The sequence below is a fragment of the Cebus imitator genome, unplaced genomic scaffold (assembly GCF_001604975.1).
Source record: "Cebus imitator isolate Cc_AM_T3 unplaced genomic scaffold, Cebus_imitator-1.0 Scaffold19, whole genome shotgun sequence".
Taxonomy (NCBI): domain Eukaryota; kingdom Metazoa; phylum Chordata; class Mammalia; order Primates; family Cebidae; genus Cebus; species Cebus imitator.
In genome coordinates this window covers 7,369,149-7,387,159 of record NW_016107334.1, presented here as the reverse complement: position 1 = coordinate 7,387,159, position 18,011 = coordinate 7,369,149, and the positions used below count along the sequence as shown (strand labels likewise).

The 18,011-nt window shown below is 35.1% G+C and overlaps 2 long non-coding RNA genes across 2 annotated transcripts in view; one reads left to right on the top strand and one right to left on the bottom strand.

The window, feature by feature from the left end:
* Positions 1 to 18,011, top strand: part of LOC108296003 — a 290,157-nt gene that overhangs the window by 262,440 nt on the left and 9,706 nt on the right. Inside the window, exon 5 of the long non-coding RNA XR_005198352.1 lies at positions 14,653 to 14,717. This is a non-coding gene — a long non-coding RNA (uncharacterized LOC108296003). The remainder of the gene's footprint in view (positions 1 to 14,652; positions 14,718 to 18,011) is intronic.
* Positions 17,102 to 18,011, bottom strand: part of LOC119469533 — a 141,276-nt gene continuing 140,366 nt past the window's right edge. Inside the window, exon 3 of the long non-coding RNA XR_005198356.1 lies at positions 17,102 to 17,190. This is a non-coding gene — a long non-coding RNA (uncharacterized LOC119469533). The remainder of the gene's footprint in view (positions 17,191 to 18,011) is intronic.

Here is an 18,011-nt window from a genome sequence, read left to right as displayed (position 1 = left end):
TGAGAAGTGGCTTAGAAGTCGACAAAGGTCAAGCTGAAGATGTATAATGGAGAGAAACCTAAAACTTAAGTACTAGTAAAGCACTAACATTGTTTGAGTCCTAATTATTTCTCATCTAAATTGATAACTCTGCCTTTGGAGTAACCATCATTTATTGTTTTTGAAATAGGTATGGGGATAATTTTTAATAAAATAGTGTCATTCTCAGCCTCAAATCTTCAGCCTCCCTTTTGCACACAGGAGAGAAGAACATGAAAAAAACTCTCACAGACGGGTCTTTGTCTGCCTTTGCAGAATCATACATTATCACAATGTCCCCTAAAGGACATTGTGCACTTCCAAGTCATTTCAGAATATTTGAAATTCATCAAGGCTGACAAATTCTCTCACATTTCTATGGATATTTTTAAATGTTACCCATCTATCCCGTAATGTCTCCTTGTCTTCCTTCACTGACTGACAGGTACATATTCACCCAGAATGCCTTTTTCTGGGAACTCTTTTATTGCTACTTTCACCATACTCTCAGTTTACTTAATATTGAATGCTTGTTGCTTAGTTTATCATTCTCCAAATTTCTGATCATACAACACATCAAGGAAGACTTTTGATTTTGCATCTTTATCATACAAACACATATACCCAAAACACTCATTTATTACTATGTCAAAGCATTTTGTTTAATTAAAAAGTTTCACAAGAAAATAAACGTTAAAGGATTCATGAAAATAAATCAGGCAGTCATCAGGGAAATGCAAATCAAAACCACAGTGTGATACCACTTCATACCCATTAGGACGACTATAATAAACAGGTAGCTGCAAGTATTGTCAAATATATAGAGAAATTGGAACTCTCATCTTTTGCTTGTAGAAATTTAAAATGATGAGGCCACTTGGAATATAGTTTGGCAGTTCTTCAAAGGTTAAGCATGCAGTTATCATTCCTAAGTACACACAGAATTGAAACCATATGTCCATATGAAAAACCTTATGCATGAATGTTTATAGAGATATTATTAGTAATAGCCAAAAAGTGGGAAAAAGTTGAAATGACCATCAACTGATAAATAAATCCACTGTGGTATTTTCAACAGAATATTATTTAGCAATAAAGAGGAATAAAGTACAGATACATGTTACAATGTGGATAAATCTTAAAAATATGTGAAGTAGAAGATGCTGGTCACAGAAGACCATATACAGTATGAGTTCACTTATGTGAAATATCCAGTATAAGCAAATCTATAGAAATAGAATGTAGATAGAAGAAGAAAGTTGTTTAGAGATTACCTAGGTCTGTTTCAGGGATGGAGGTAGGATTAAGGAAAATGAACAGCAGCTACAAATAAGTAGAAAATATCTTTTTGGGGTGAAAATGTTCTAAAATTAATCGTGGTCATGGTTGCATAACTGTGAATATACTGAAAATATTACACCTTGAATGGGTGAATTACATGATGTATGAGTTATATATAAAAAACAATTAAATTAAAAATAAATTAGGATTAATAGGGCCAGGCACGGTGGCTCATGCCTATAAATCCAGCACATTGGGAAGCCAAGGTGGGCAGATCACCTGAGTTGGGGAGTTTGAGACCAGCCTGACCAACATGGAAAAACCCTGTCTCTACTAAAAATATAAAATTAGCCAGGTGTGTTGGTACTACTCAGGAGACTGAGACAGGAGAATCACTTGAACGTGGGAGGTGGAGGTTGTGGTGAGCCAATATTGTGCCATTGCACTCCAGCCTGGGCAACAATAAGAGAAAAAAAAAAAAAGAAAAAAAGGACAGGATTTCTATTATATCAATAGGCTACCCCCAGAATGTATAATGTATATACCCCAATCTTCAACTTTTACTATTAGTAACTGCTTCTTTATGTGATTCTTGTTCATGATATAAGATCCCAGAACACAGCAATTTTATTTCACACTTTAAATTCTTTAAATTTAGATTATCTAGTAATATAAATACTTAATGAGTATAGAATGAACTTATTGGTTGATTAAGTAACCAAAGAGCTAACCTTTTTCCTGATTTAGAATTTGGCAAAATCTAAATATTGCAGCTTATTTTCTGAAACTGTTATAAAAGATACATTACACAAAATTTACAATTTTAATCATTTTTAAGTACACAGTTTGATGGCATGAAGTGCATTTACAAAACAATCTCTGTACCAACTAAGCAGTAAATTCTTGTTACTTTTCCCCTTAGTTCTTATCTACCACTCTTCTGCTTTCTCTTTCTGACTTTACTCAAAATACTTCATTTGGTGCTATTACGCATATTTGTCCCTGTCTGACTGGCTTGTTTAACTTTTTTTAGTGTCTTCAGGGTTCACGCACATTATAGCATGTGTCAGAATTTCCTTCTTTTCTATGGCTGGATAATAGTCCACTGTATCTAACTACCACATTTTGTTTATTTATTCATCTTTTGACAGACACTTAGGTTGCTTCTACCTTTGGCTGTTGCTAATGATGCTGCTGTGCACATGGTGGTACCCATGTATGACAGCGTCCCTGATTTTAATACTTTTGGTTATGGGGTGAAAATTCTGGATCATGTGGTAATTCTAATTTTCATTTTTTAATATTTTTTATTATTTTACTTTAAGTTCTGGGGTACATGTGCAGATCTTACAGGATTGTTACATAGTTACACACATGCCATGGTGGTTTGCTGCCTTCATCCCCCTATCATCTACACTAGGTATTTCTCCTAATATTATCCCCCCCCAATCTCCCTACCCTCTGCTATCCCTCCCCAACCCCCTACCCCCAACAGACCCCAATGTGTGATGTTCCCCTCCCTGTGTCCATGTGTTCTCATTGTTCAACACCCACTTATGATGAGAACGTGCTGTGTCTGGTTTTCTGTTCTTGTGTCACTATCCATGTCCCTGCAAAGGACATGAACTCATCTTTTTAATGGCTGCATAGTATTCCATGCTGTATATGTGCCACATTTTCCTTATGCAGTCTATCGTTGATAGATATTTGGGTTGGTTCCAACTCTTTGGAACCAACAGCACTGCAATGAACGTACATGTGCATGTGTTTTTATAATACAACTATTTATAATCCTTTGGGTATATACCCAGTAATGGGATTGCTGAGTCAAATGATTCTAATTTTCATTTTTTGAAGGAATCACCATACTGCTTTCCATCCTGGATGTACCGTTTTCATTCCCAACATCAATGTATAAGGGTTGTAAGTTCTCCATATTCTCACAAACTCTTGTTATTTTATGTGCTTTTTTATGATAACAATCCTAATGGGTTTGAAGTAGGATCTTATGATGGTTTTGATTTGCATTCCCCCATGACTAGTGATTTTGAGCATCTTTTTGTATCTTCACTGGACATTTCTATGTCTTTAGAGAAACAGCTAATCAAGTCCTTTGTCCACAAAATAGATCCACAACTTTTTAGTTCCTAAGAGCTAAACTATAAAAGACTTAGGAGAAAACATAGGGGAAAGCTTCATGTCATTAGATTTAGCAGTGAGATCTTAGCTATGACACCAAAAACACAGGCAACCAAAGAAAAAAATAAACTGATTGAACTTCATGAAAACGTTTAAAAATTGTACATCAAAAGACAATATCAACAGAATAAACAGGCAACCCACAGAATGGGAGATAATATTTGTGGTTAATACATCAGAAAATAGGTTAATATCCAGAATATATAGAGAACTCCTGATAACAATAAATTGTGTTTTAACTGTCAGACTAAGGATAACTATCAGAATATTTTAATATAATTCCTCACAGCAGCTGTACTGCATTTTTTAATTCTATCAAATCATACTGGGAAGCCTGAACTTATATGTGGGTGGAATCTAAATTCTGAAGGCCAGAAGTATTGAAGGCATAACTAGAATAAGAAGCTGCATTTCTTTTGAGTTTATTTTTCAATTTTCATTTTCTCTCTGGTATTACGAATTAGCAGATGAGGAAAACAGTTCTCTGTGCTTATGTGTGTGCATTTAGAAATAGAGCAGGCATTGTTATCAGCTAGATAGTGAGCTTTTAAATAAATTAGTGAGAAGGGAAGCAGGGAAGTCCAAATAAAATCTACTCAAAGTGCAATTGTGATGGGGTTGGGGTTGGATTGAAATATTGATTCCTAATACTCTTTTCACTATTAGGCACAGTGACAAAAATTATCAAATTTATAACCAGAGGACATTTTGCGGGAAAGAGAAAGAGAAGAAAATAGCCACAGATGGAAATTGCCACCCAATTTTTGTAGCACAGTAGTGACAGAGACAGAAGGGCAGCAAAGGGGAATGTAAATAATGTAGAACAATGCTGAATTTGGGTTCTGATTCAGGCAAGAGGAACTCCGGCCTGCATGCTACTTTATGATCTTACCATGGCTGGACTTTCAGAAAGATAGACCTAGTTACACGTCTCCCCATCCCACCTCCTTCATCTGTCTCATCCCTCCCGTATGCCTTCTGCTAGAGAACACCTAGCAGAATGCCTCTCCTACACAAGCAACAGTTATTCATCTACTAAGGTAAGGAATGGCAACATTGTATTATCTATTGAGTGAATTATCAAACAAGGATGGAAGGGAAATTAATGAAGCAATGGAAAACCTGAAACTTAGAGTAATAATTTCCTTCTCCCCTGACAAGGGAAAACAGGATGTTAGGGCTTAGCAAATCGGGTGTGTCCATGCTTTGATCTTTATCTTGTAGATTCTTTTACATTATGAATCCTAGAATAGCGGCAAGTGGTAGCTTCTACAAAGAGAAACTTACTGCCAGTGAAGTTAAATGTCTGGGTATAATATCAAACAATCAGAATTTCAGAATCATTATATTCTCATTCTATTCAGAATCAAATCATTCTTTTTTTATCCTATATATCAGAAATAATAAAGCTTACATATTTATCTTATATTCATGTTTTAATCTTTTACTATTTAAACTAAATTCCCACTCAAATGAGTTAGTGAAAGATTCAAAAATTTCTATTTCATCTCCTCATTTTTGAGTGTTATTCATAACCAAAATAAACATGAAACACAATGGCCATCCTATTTTTTTAATTTTTTTGAGATGGAGTCTTGCTCTGACACCCAGGCTGGAGTGCAGTGGCAAGATCTCAGCTCACTGCGACATCCACCTCCCTGGTTCAAGCAATTCCCCTGCCTCGGCCTCCCGAGTAGCTGGGATTACAGGCGTTTGCCACCATGCCTGGCTAATTTTTTTTGTACTTTTAGTAGAGACAGGGTTTCACCATGTTGGCCAGACTGGTCTTGAACTCCTGACCATAGGCAATCCACCCGCCTCAGCCTCCCAAAGTGTTGGGATTACAGGCCTGAGCCACTGCGCATGGCCAGCATTCTGTTTTTTAACATAACTACAGTGTTGACACTTCTGATTCTTATTTCATAACAAGAAAACTGAAGGCCCTGCTAGTGCAAAAGATGTGACCCTTTTTTTTTCTAAGAAGGATTAAAGACGATGCAAGTTTCCTTGTGGAAGAAGATTCTTTTCGCCACCAAGCTAGTATTAATTTCCTGTTCAAAAGGGGCTATATTGTCAATGTGACACTTTAATCAGCCCCCAATGTGACTGGGAAATGCCGACTTCACAATCAATGTCAATGTATTTCATGTCGTCTCAATACCTCTTAGTCATTTTGCTTCAGAAGTGCGTGAAGAGGGTCAATATGTTTCATTAGTTTGTTTCATCTAAAGGAGAGTACAACATGAGAACTTTGATTATATTATAAGAATTGCCTTAATGTGACACCGATTCCCTGATTGTGCTATACCAGACATCAAGGGCTGGAGGGCAACGAAATTATCTTTCACCCAAACATTCATCTAGCCACCACCAGCAAAATGTGCCGCAAATGAAAGAAGAAAATAAGATACAACTCAATTTACATAGTGGAGATGAGATTATGCTGTCATAAATGCATTGTAAAACAGGATCATGGAGATTAACTTTGAACAGTGCCAGTGAATAGCAACAATTCTTTTTCACTGTCTAATTGTAGCAGTAAAATTATTTATGACTCTAAAATTTAATAGTTATTTTCATAGTAATGCCACATAATTAACTGCAATAGAATGTTTATGCATTCTTTCTCAATGGATTTTATAGCTTCATGACTATCAAACAAATGTGAAGTGGCTGCATTAGTCCCATCTAATTCTCCCTTTAAAATTTTTCAATGGCATTTTCATCCAACAATCCTTGTTGTTTACATTTTCCTCTGACCTCTGAGATGAAGAGGCTACCACCTAGCTACAAGTGGATCTTGTAGAGCAGCTATTCACTTTGACTTTTATTATATGATTTGGTATATGATTCCTTGTATGTTGCTTTGTTTCATTATTGAACTATCTGTACCATTTTAGAGAAGAGAATAAAGTCAGGGTTTGAAGAATTATCAATAAAGCATGATCCTTTTCTATGTCAATTCCTGAATGCAGAATTCCGTTTTGCTTAGACTCTGTTCTGTTATTACACTCTAATATGTTCATTTGCCATCTACGCACCTGCAGATGGAATCATTCACAGTAAACATCCAGGATCTACTTTATTTCTGACTTATATGCCTTTCAAATCTTGTTTAAGGTTGGCCATTGCTTCTTGGAGAAATACACACATTCCTGCCCTTTATGCTATGTGCTGATTTTTGTGGCTGAGACTTGAGTATTCTTTTTCCAAAAGACTTTTCTGGGGTTTGCCATGTCAGCGCCTTCTGCTTTATATCATCATGCTAGAGAGTACCTAATCAGAACTTTTGGCCAAACCACTGTTCTTATCTCTTCTAATGTCTCTAGTTATTCAGGAGACAGAAGTCAGATAAACTTTTACTGCAATCACATTTTTCTTAATATCTTTATGCCATTTCTTAAGAAAAAGACTAACATAAAATACACTATATTCTTTTTTTAAAAAACAAGCAATGTTATTAACCTTTAACAAGTATTGTTTCTCTAAATGACTAAAAGAAACCCCACAAATGGAGCTTATCTTGGACTTAATGCATTAGTATCATAAAATACAATTTTAAAAAGCCACATGTCATTAAGGTCTTTTATGTTTCTTAGGCATTTTCATTTCACAAAGGAAATCAGCCTTTTTGCCAAGAAAAAGAGAATTATGCAGAATGAGATTTTATGTAGTAATATTTTACTCCTATTCATAAATATTTTTTGAATTTTAAAGCCTGTTATAAAGAAGTCATCAGTAGTTCTGCTAATAACTATTTATTTTATCATGGAGTATAAAGATAGATATTGTTCACTAATGGTTATAAGGGAGCATAACCAAAGTAATTGTTAACACAGGATTCTAGTAAAAATGTTCATTAGGTAATGCTATACTTTAGATATTTGTCCCCTCCAAATCTCATGTTGAAATTTGATTCACAAAGTTGGAGGTGGAGAGGAGAACTTTTTGTAACTATGGCTTCATTCTCCTGATTAAATATCACTCTTACGCTTATAGGACTTAATATGCCAATGACAGCCCTTTATTTACTATCTATGCTAATCACAACACAATGAGGACACTTGCATATTACACTAACAGCATTAAACCTTGCTTTACATGAGAAAATACATTCATCTTTATACATCTTGCACCTGTCTTCCTATATCCTTAAAGGCTACAATTATGATGGGATTTTCATGCTATAGCTATAGTTTAACCAAAACATTAGATTATGGACCTAATAATAGAAACCTGCAACTTCTTATCTACCGAGAAAGTATCCAAGAACTACTTACTCATGCCCTCATGCCTAACAACATGGCTTTCTTAACTTTTAAAGGATTAGAGTCATCCATTGGTCTTAGGAACCAAAAACACTGGTACAACTCCAAATAAAAGTAACAAGCATGTATTTTTCCACTATTGTAATAGCCCTAATCTCTCAATATTACTAATTATTACTACCTTAACCAACCCCTGCAAAAAAGGTTCATACTCAAATTACATAAAAATATCTATTGTATGTGCCTTCATCATTAGCCTTACCCCTACCTCCCTAATGTGAAGCGTGTGAGTTATGGAGCTGTATCTCACAGTGATAGATTGATTAATGCCCTTTCTTGTTGGAAGGGAGTGCATTCTCCCTCTATTAGTTTTCTAAGGGCTCTCTAGAGAGCTGTTTGTTGAAAGGAGTCTGGCACCTAACCCCATCTCTCTTGCTTCCTCTCTTACCACATGATCTCTGCACAGCCAGCTCCACTTTACCTTCTACCATGAGTGGAAGCAGCCTGAGGCCCTCATCAGAAATCAAGCAGAGGCTAGTGCCATGCAACTCGTACAGCCTGCAGAACTGTGAGCCAAATAAGCCTTTTTCTAAAAATATATTACCCAGCTTCAGGTATTCTGTGATANAAAAAAAAAAAAAAAAAAAAAAAAAAAAAAAAAACCATGTCTTAGCAGCAAGAAAAAAAAAACAGACTAAGACACTCAACAAGTAAAGAACTACAAGATGAATACAGAAAGATATGGAGTCTATCTCAAACAGACACAAAGAGAATATGCATGTACTCTTGCATGCACCATGCTTAGCAGTATGTTAGAGACATTGTGAGTTCGAATGTCTTTGACTGCTAGTCACAAAATGCCCAACTAAAAATCATGTAAAGACAAAGTTTACTTTTCCACATATAACAAGAAATCTGGAGATAAGTGAAATGAATGTGGAATTGTGACTCAAAGATAACTTTGTTCCTCTTTTCACATAGCCACCCTTATCATACTATCCGCAGCGTTGTCACATCAAGGATGCAAGGTAGTTCCAAGCTTTTCATTCTCACACATCTTTCAAAGAAATAAGATCAACATGGATTTCTTCACGCACACCATTTCCTTTAGCCTTGAAAAAAAATGCTTCCCAGAACTTCCCTGGAAGACACTCTTTTTACCAGGACTTTCTCACATAGCTAACCCCTGCCCCACAGGAATTTAGAGAGGAGTGGCAATAATTTTCTGCTTCTATCATGAGACAAAGGAAATAAAAGTGGTGGGGGATGGCCATGGGGTAGACAACCAAAAATGTATTCAACAACATGAAAGTTTATGCTCAGTAAAAGCTTAAATCTAAGAATTAAAATATAACTATTAGTTTATTAAATTTTGAGGGAGATCCTCTATAAATATAAAGCAAACAAAATAATTATAGCCTTAATTTAGGAAAGATTGAATTTAGGGCAAGAATCATTAAACAAGACAAATAAAAGCACTTTAAAATATTGAGGTTATATTTACACTGGAATGCTGTGCCAACTTTAAAAATAATGGGACACATCTATAGATTATTTTAGGGAATCATTTCTAAAATGTGTGTTTATAATTAAACACACATACATATTACTGAAAACTGTGCAATGCCTGAGAATATTAAAAATGTACAAACTCACATAAAACTACATATACATTTATGCTTGCAAATGCATTGAAAGTTTTAAAAACATTCAAGACACTTATGACAGTTTCTGAGAATCTAGATGCCTGGTGAGTAGGGGAAAAAGAGACTTGTTTTCCAATGAATATCCTTTTGTATCTTCTAAATTTTATGCCACATGGATAGTTTATCTATTTTTATTTCTCATAATATATTTATATAGAAATGTGTGTCTATATATAAATAAATATCATAAACAGATGTAACCTTTTTATTTTAAGGGAGGATAATAGGAAAAAGAGAAGAGTTGTATGGCACCAGTAATAAGGAAACTATTACTTACTGTGCAAGATTAGAACAGGATCCAACTTAGACTATGACAAAATCTAAGTGATGAAAACACAGCATTGCCCACATGCTATTTGATACAGAATAATTGGCCTAAAGTAGATTAATGATAAATTTCCTTATTGATATCTTTAAGAGGATTTCTGTTTGTGTATGCAAGTCTAGTTAATTATAATAAGTAACTGCCTAGGAGGAATAGGAAGCATAAAGAGATCCTTTTATGATTTTATGCAGTGCTACCTCCTCCATCTTACCAGACAGAAAATAACAACAATTGTAATAATGATGATAATCAAAAATATTCTTATTGGTGATGCAGTGTTCCTCAATTTTCTAACCATAAATAAGTCCTTCGGATTAAATAACAATTATAAATTTAAATCGAGAGGGTACAAATTTGGAATACTGAACTACACCAAAAGGAAAGGAGATTTCCTTATTCCTAGTTTTCTAGCATTAAGGGAAGCAACAATATGGCTGTGAAATAGCTAATCACACCTATGGAAACATCTCTGGCTTCAGGTGTTTTTTTCTCTTTTCCTTTCCTTTGCTATCCTCTCTTCACCTCTCCTCTCATTCTCTGAAATGATTAAAACAGGAGGTAATTTAAAACAACCTTTTCTTGAGACTGATCCTGGACAGTGATTTTTGCCACTTGCAAGTCTTTCTATTCTAGAAGTCAATCTAGTTATAAACTTGCCATATCTTAATAATATTGTTGGTACAGACAATACCACTCAGCAAATATATTTTAAACTCTCAGAAATTCAGTCACAAGATCAGTTACAACTTTTGCTATCAAGGGAACTTCCCAGGCATATTCTAGTTTGAAGATTCTGCCAAGAAATCTGAGCTCTGTTCAAGGTTCTAGCCGTCATTTCATGAAAGAATCCTGGAATTTTAACAGTTTAAACAGAAAGCTTTATAACATCATCTTTTCCCGTTGGGAATACACTTCCAAAGCCTCAGAATCTGAGATAACATTCTCTGGGACTTCGTTAAATTTTATTTCAAACATAGTATATGTTTAAATATATATACATGTTTACCATGTGACCAATATTTTATATAACAGAAATACATTTAATGATAGCAGCAAAGAAGAATGAAATGAGCATATAAAATGGCCATATAATTTTATTTTTTAAATTGCTTCTTGAATGTCTGATTATTCAGTTGCATATTTCACTCATCCCCCACTTCAATTCTCAGTTCGTTATTGTAACTACAACTTGTTTTCTATTTAGTTACTTTATAGTAGGCACTATTTTCAATCTTGGGAAAAATTCTACAGTTTCTGTGACTTTGCAAAAGTAATTTAATTGACTCAGGATCTGACCTCCAAACTAGAGCAATGTGATTAAACTGAAGCAGAATACCAACAGCCTGAAATTCCCTTAAAATCCTCCACAGAGGCCAGGTTTGCTGGTGCCCATATTGGTGTGTGGGCCAAGTTTGGGGTGAGTTCTTTACTGCTTGATGAATGAGAAGGATTGTTCAGTTGGCCAAGCAAGTCAATGAACACAGTATGATTGTTACACTAGGATCTTCCATCTAAGTCAATGGGGTTGTGTCTCTAACTAAAAGAAGGATGGGAACCCTCTTCTTGGAAAGACTTAAAAGTTGTTACATTTTTTAGAGAAAAGTAGACGTATTATTTATTCATAAGGCTAAACTTGTGATGAATGAGAGTAATTAATATGCTCCCTGGTTAGAATGGGTGGCAGAAAGAATTAGCTGAGGGGTTAAAAGAAAAGTTTATCTGTATCTCAGGAAACAAGGTTACCTGTAGTAAATTCAGTGTTTTGGTGTCTCACTATTATTTGCTAGCTAAAGCATTAGGACTAACTTTATCATGACAAGTAGAAAGAAAATCCTTAGTATTTATATTGCATTGATAAGAATATAAGGCTTATTGTAGGATTGGTAGAATTCCATTTATAAAATGGCCTGTACGGCATATGATATGTTTAGAACATCAAATGAATTAAATGCCTTCAGATGGAGGTTGCTGCTGAACATGACAGTGAATGAGCCACAGTGCAGATTCATTGATTATCTTAATTTTAAGAGTCAATAACAGACCCAGCCTACTCTGAATAGATGTTCTCTACGACAAACCCTCTCAGGTCCATCACTAGCATGTCAGATAACTTTTGTGATGGCATTTTGAACTCTGGAAAAGAAAGACATTGTGGAAATTCAAGGTCAAGTCTTATTGTAGTTGTTATTACTGTAAAAACCTAATCAGCCAGAACAGATTACTTTAACTGAATTTTTAGTTTTCCTGGGAGTCATCTAAAATGGCTTTTTAACATCTGTAGTTTAAACATGGCTTATATGTATTAATCCTGTTTCCTGTCATAGACATTGCAAGCAAAGTTTTTATATGGCTCATCATTTTATAAAATATCTTTGTTATTTTGAATAAATAACATTAAGTGAAGAAAGGAAATTGGAGTAAAATGAGGATAAGTACTTTTCCCAATTCTGTTATTAACTTGCTCTGTGATCCTGAGCTTTTCCTGTCTTGTGACTCAGTTCCCCTTCTCTCTATAACTAAGAAAGTTACACTTGTCTTACCTACTTTCCAGAGCTGTCAAGAGCTTCACCTTTGCAAAGAAACATCCATACACTTTGGTTAGCATAGAGCATTATAGAAATATTAAAGAATCCATGGTTAGAGAAAGCAGACTGAGATAAATGTATGACAACCCTATATTATACCCTAAGCGGGGGCAGGTTTCTGTTTGATTCATTTTCAGTAGTTCTTTGCTGCAGCATTAAATTTTTAATAAGTTGCATCTGTTGCCTAAAAAGAATTTGAGAATTGCATCTGCCAATAATCGAGGATTTAACCTAGATTCTAGTTTTTAAAAGTTTCTCTTGGCTGCCATGTAGTGAGTATCTTTTATGTCCTAGATATCATGCTACACAAACTTTCTTTAATTCTTATCCACAGTGGGAGAAAGAATCCTGATTTCTTGCTTCTAATTAACAATGTAGAACTTTATTCTGGTTCTTTCCTGGTACAAGTTAAGCAGTGTAAACATTTGAAAGGTCATTATGCACCTATAGTTAACCTTCCAGCAACTGTCCTAGCCTTTCAATTTTAAGTTATTAAGCCAACAATTAAAACAATGAAGATTAATTTCTTTTAATAAAAAAGAATTTAATTGAGAATCTGCTCATGGTTAGACACTATGTCAACTGCTGAAGACAAAAATGAAGCACACATCACTCTTGAGGCTGCCTTTCTCTCTGAGGAAATAGAATGAGTAAATAAATAAATGCAATACGATGATCTAACAGCTATGGCAGAATTGTGAAAACTGTACTAGGAGACCACGCACAAGGAAGAGACAAAGTCAGCTTGCTGTGTTAGGGAAATTCTTCCTAATGAAGAATATATTTGGTGGATGAAATAACATTTGTTAGCTGGAGAAAGAAGTGTCGTATCCAGAACCAATTTCCATGTGGATAGAAGCATCAACATAAAAATGTCAATCTTTTCTTGAGAATGGTTGCAGTTCTATTTTGTCAGAACTGTGGGCAGTGGGAGGAGGTGCAAGATGAAAATGGATTTGGGCCATATTATGAAGGACCTTCCATGCTATTCCCAGGAGTATGGCTTAAGATGCTAAAAGCAATGGGAAAATACTCAAGATTTCAAGTAGGAGTATGATATGATCTATTTTAAAAATTTATGTAATATATGCAATTGGTGGTAGAGTTAGGAAGATGTGGAAAAAATATACATTTTGGAACAAAAAAATGAGGGTCTAAACAAAAGCAGTTCTGAGACTTTTTAGAGTAAAGACATAGTGATCCTTTTGTTTTAAGGGAGAGAGAGAGGGAAGTTCAGGTGCCACAAGCTAATGGTTTAAGTGAGTACTGAATGATAATGACATTAACCTTCATGAGAACACCTGCCTGAGCAGGAAAACCTAAACTATGATTGATGGATTTTTGGAGACTCGGTGTAGATAACTCTGAGGGTTAAAAATCAGGGGTTGAACTCAGTCATAGGGGGACCGCCACACAATAAGTATCAGAGAAAAATCCCCATAAGTGTCCAGCAGGAGGAGGGAAAAAAATTATTTTGAAATATGCCAGAGCATCCTGTTCTTCTAAATGAGGCCTGCCCTCCAAGAGAAACTATTTTATTAGAGTCCAAGCTGCTGTGGCTTTCTCAGAGACTAACCTACTTCAGGGCAGAAAAATATCCTATTCCAGATGTAGATGCCTGCTACATATTTCCACGTGGGGAAAGGAAAATACTCAATTTTAGCTCACTCTAGCCATTCTGCCCCATCTAAGAAGGGAAAAGGCCTGATATTTACTAGTGAAATTCACCATCAGGGACATATGCTCATCTAAAGGCTGAGATCAAATAATAGGACTATAATATACTTTTCCACACATCTAACTACTACATTTAAAAAGACATATTTGTTTACTCTGGTTCCTTTTTCCCCTAAAACACCATGTTCACTATTCAATAAAAAACTGCAATGCATACTAAAAGAAATAATACACAGTTTGAAGAGATTGAAAAAGCCTCAGGACCAGAATCAGATATGGAAGGAATGTTAGAATTAACCAACCAGAAATTTAAACAAACAAACAAAACTGTGAGTAATGGGCTAAGGCTTTTTATTTGAAAAGTAGATAACATGCAAGAAAAGATGCATAATGTAAGCAGATTCCTTATTAGTTTCCTCTAGATTAGTGCCCCCTTCTAGGAGTGAGTTCTCAGTCTCATGAGATTAAATAAGTTACTGGAAAGTGGGTTGTTATAAAAGTGAGTTTGGCTTATTAGACCCTCTTGTCTTTTCCCTTATCTGCCCTGTGATCTCTTTGTTTATGCCCACTCCCTTTCTACTTTCTGCTATGAGTTGAAGCAGCAAGAGGCCCTCTCCAAGTGCAGATGCCCAATCTTGAAATTTGAACCATCAGAATTGTGAGTCAAATACATAATTTTAATTATAAATTACCCAGTATCTGGTATATAGCAACAACAATTAAAAAACAAACAAACAAACAAACAAACAACAAAAAAAAAACTAAGGCATGTGTCAGTAAAGCTGGGAATTTTTAAAAAAATGTTTTGAACTAAATGAAAATGAAAATGCAACTTATCAGCATTTGTGGGATACAGTGAAAGCAGTGCTTAGAAATTTATAGCATTGAATGCTTTTATCAGAAATAAAAAACATCTTAGATCAATGCTCCAAGTTTCTACCTTAGGAAATTAGAAAAAGAAGAGTAATTAAATCCAAAAAGGAAGCAGCAGAAAAGAATAAAAATTAAACCAGAAATCAGTGAACCAACAGAAAATAATAGAGAAAAATCAATAAAACCGAAAGCTATTTACTTGAGTAGATCAATAAAATTTATAAACTTTTAGCCATGATAACTATAGGGGTGAAGGGTAAGAGAGAAAAAACACTAATATCAGAAATAAAAGATAAGTCATCACTATAGATCCCATGGGCACAGAAGGGATAATAAAGGAATACTATAAACAAATCTAATTTCAGAAATTTAGAATTTCACAAATTTGAAAAACTAGATGAAATAGACCAATTCCTTGAAAAATACAATCTGCAAAATTCATATAACAATCTGAATAAACTAATATCCATTAAATAAATTTATTCAACATAAATAAACTTCCAAAACAGAAAGCACTGGGTTCAGATAAGTTCACTCATAAATTCCATCAAATATTTCAGAAGAAAATTGTACCCATTCTCTATAATTTCTTCAAGAAGATAGAAAAAGATGGTATACTTCCTAAATCATTCTATGAAGTCAACATTAACTAATATCAAAACCAGCCATAGACATTATAAGAAAAGGTCAGGCTAATATCTTTCATAAACATAGATTCAAAAATCCTCAGTAAAATGTAAGCAAATTGAATCCAACAAAGTATAAAAGGAATTATACCCACAGCCAGATATGTTTTATCCCAAGTATGCAATGCTAGTTAATTACTAGAAAATAAATTATTGTAATTCATCAAATCGAAAAACGAAAAAAAGAAGCACATAAATAAAGAGATGAAGAAAAAGCGTTAGGAAGAAATAAATAAAACTGTTTGCAGATAACATTATTTTCTATGTAGAGAATCTGGAAGAATCTATAAGAAAACATGTGGAACTATAGGCACTTATAGCAAGGTTGCAGAATACAATGTTTGTATTCCAAAACTCAGTTGCTTGTTTATATATCATCAATAAACAAATAGAACATGAAATTAAAAACACAATGTTATTTACATTACCATTCCCAAAATTAAATACTTAGGTATAAATCTAACAAGATATGCATTTAATCTTTATAAGGCATAATATAAAACTCTAATGAAGGCTATCAAAGAAAAACAATAAATGGAGAGAGTGTTCAGATTTTTCACTAGTTATACTCAATATTGTCAAGATATCATTTTTTTCCAAACTGGATCTATAGATTCAATATAATTGCCACCACCAAAATCTCTTCAAGTTATTTTCTTTATATTGACAAACTTATCTCAAAGTTCATATGGAAAGACAATAAAAAAATAAATAAAACAGAATAGCCTACTCAATAGAGAAGGAAAATAAAGTTGGATTACTGACCCTACCTGACTTCAAGATTTAGTATAAATCTTTATTAATCAAGACCGTGAAGTGTTAGTGAAACAACAGACAAATAGATCAATCGGCCAGAACAGAAAGCCCAAATGTACATCCACATCAATATATTCAACTGATGATTGACAAAGGAACAAAAGCAATGCAATAGTCATTTCAACAAATGGTGGGACAATTGAACATCCAAACGAAAAAATAAAGGATGGGTTTAGATCCAGACCTCCACACCTTTCACAATAATTAGCTCATAATATATCATAAACCTAAAGTAAAATGGAAAACTATACAACCCCTAAAAGAAAGTATAGGAGTAAATCCAGGTGATGTTGGGTAGGGAAATGACTTTTTAGAAACAATATTAAAGCCATGACACAAGAAAGACAATTGATAGGCTGAAAGTAATAAAAATTAAAAACTTTTGCTCTGTGAAATAAATGAAGAGAATGAGAAAATGAAAAGACTGGGAGAACATACTTGCAAAATACATACCTAATAAAGGACAGTTATCCAAAATATACAAAGATCTCTTAAAATTCGACAATAAGAAAGCAAACAACCCAATTTAAAAATGGCAAAAGACCTGAGCAGACATCTCATCAAAGATACACAGATGGCAAGTAAGGATATGGAAACATGTTCAATATCATAGGCCATTAAGAAATTGAAAATTCAAATAAAAATGAGACATGACTACTCACCTATTAGAATGGCCCAAATTCAAAATGCTTCAATTCAAGAGTAACATTTGCAACACAGCCATCTAGAAGCCTTCAGTTCTGGTCGTTTCTTACCCTAGAAAGATAGTCAAAATAATAAACAACTACATGTTGATTAAAGTAAGCAAAGGAAAGTACTTGAGTACATCAAAAGTAGCAAAAACCCTGCAAAGCGTATAAACCCAGGATGGCCACAGAGAATAGAAGTAAACACCTGGCCTCCACTACCCTACTTCCAAGCCAGGAGCAGCCAGAACCAGGAGGGAACTTCCTCATGCAAGAATATGTCCTCACAGGCAGTAAGCCCAGCTGAGTACACAGAGCTATGCTTCCCCCTGAAAAGGAGCTAACACTATACGCCACCCGCTTCGGTCAACACAGCTACTGTGCTATGCCTTCTTGAAACTGGAACTGCTGCTAGAGGATGTCCTTTTTCAGAGGTGAGTGGCCGCAGCACCCTCTCATTCCAGAGCTCAACCACCCCTACCTGGTGGACCACCATCAATGAGCCAAACTGCTGCTACATCTTCTTCCATCGGTCCAAGTTGCAATCAAGCCACCACATCTACCTCTTCTGGTTACAGCTGTCCCCTGCCCCTCAGGGCCAGGGCTGAAGCATGCAAGGCCTCCAGGGAAAATGGTAGCTTGGCCACCCAGAGCTGTCATGCTCCTCCAGTGTGTGATTTGAAGCTTTAGTCTGCCTCCTGGGAAATGGTGCCTTGGCTGTCTATAGCAGCCACGATCCCCTGCACTTTAGCTGCAGGGGTGCCTTGCATCTTAGAAAAAAGTGGCTCAGCCACCCAGAACAGTCATGTCCCCTGGGTTTGAGCTGAATCAACACATCACCTCCTCGTTGGTTAGTGCCTCGGCTAAGCCAAGCAGCTGTGCACCCTAGAG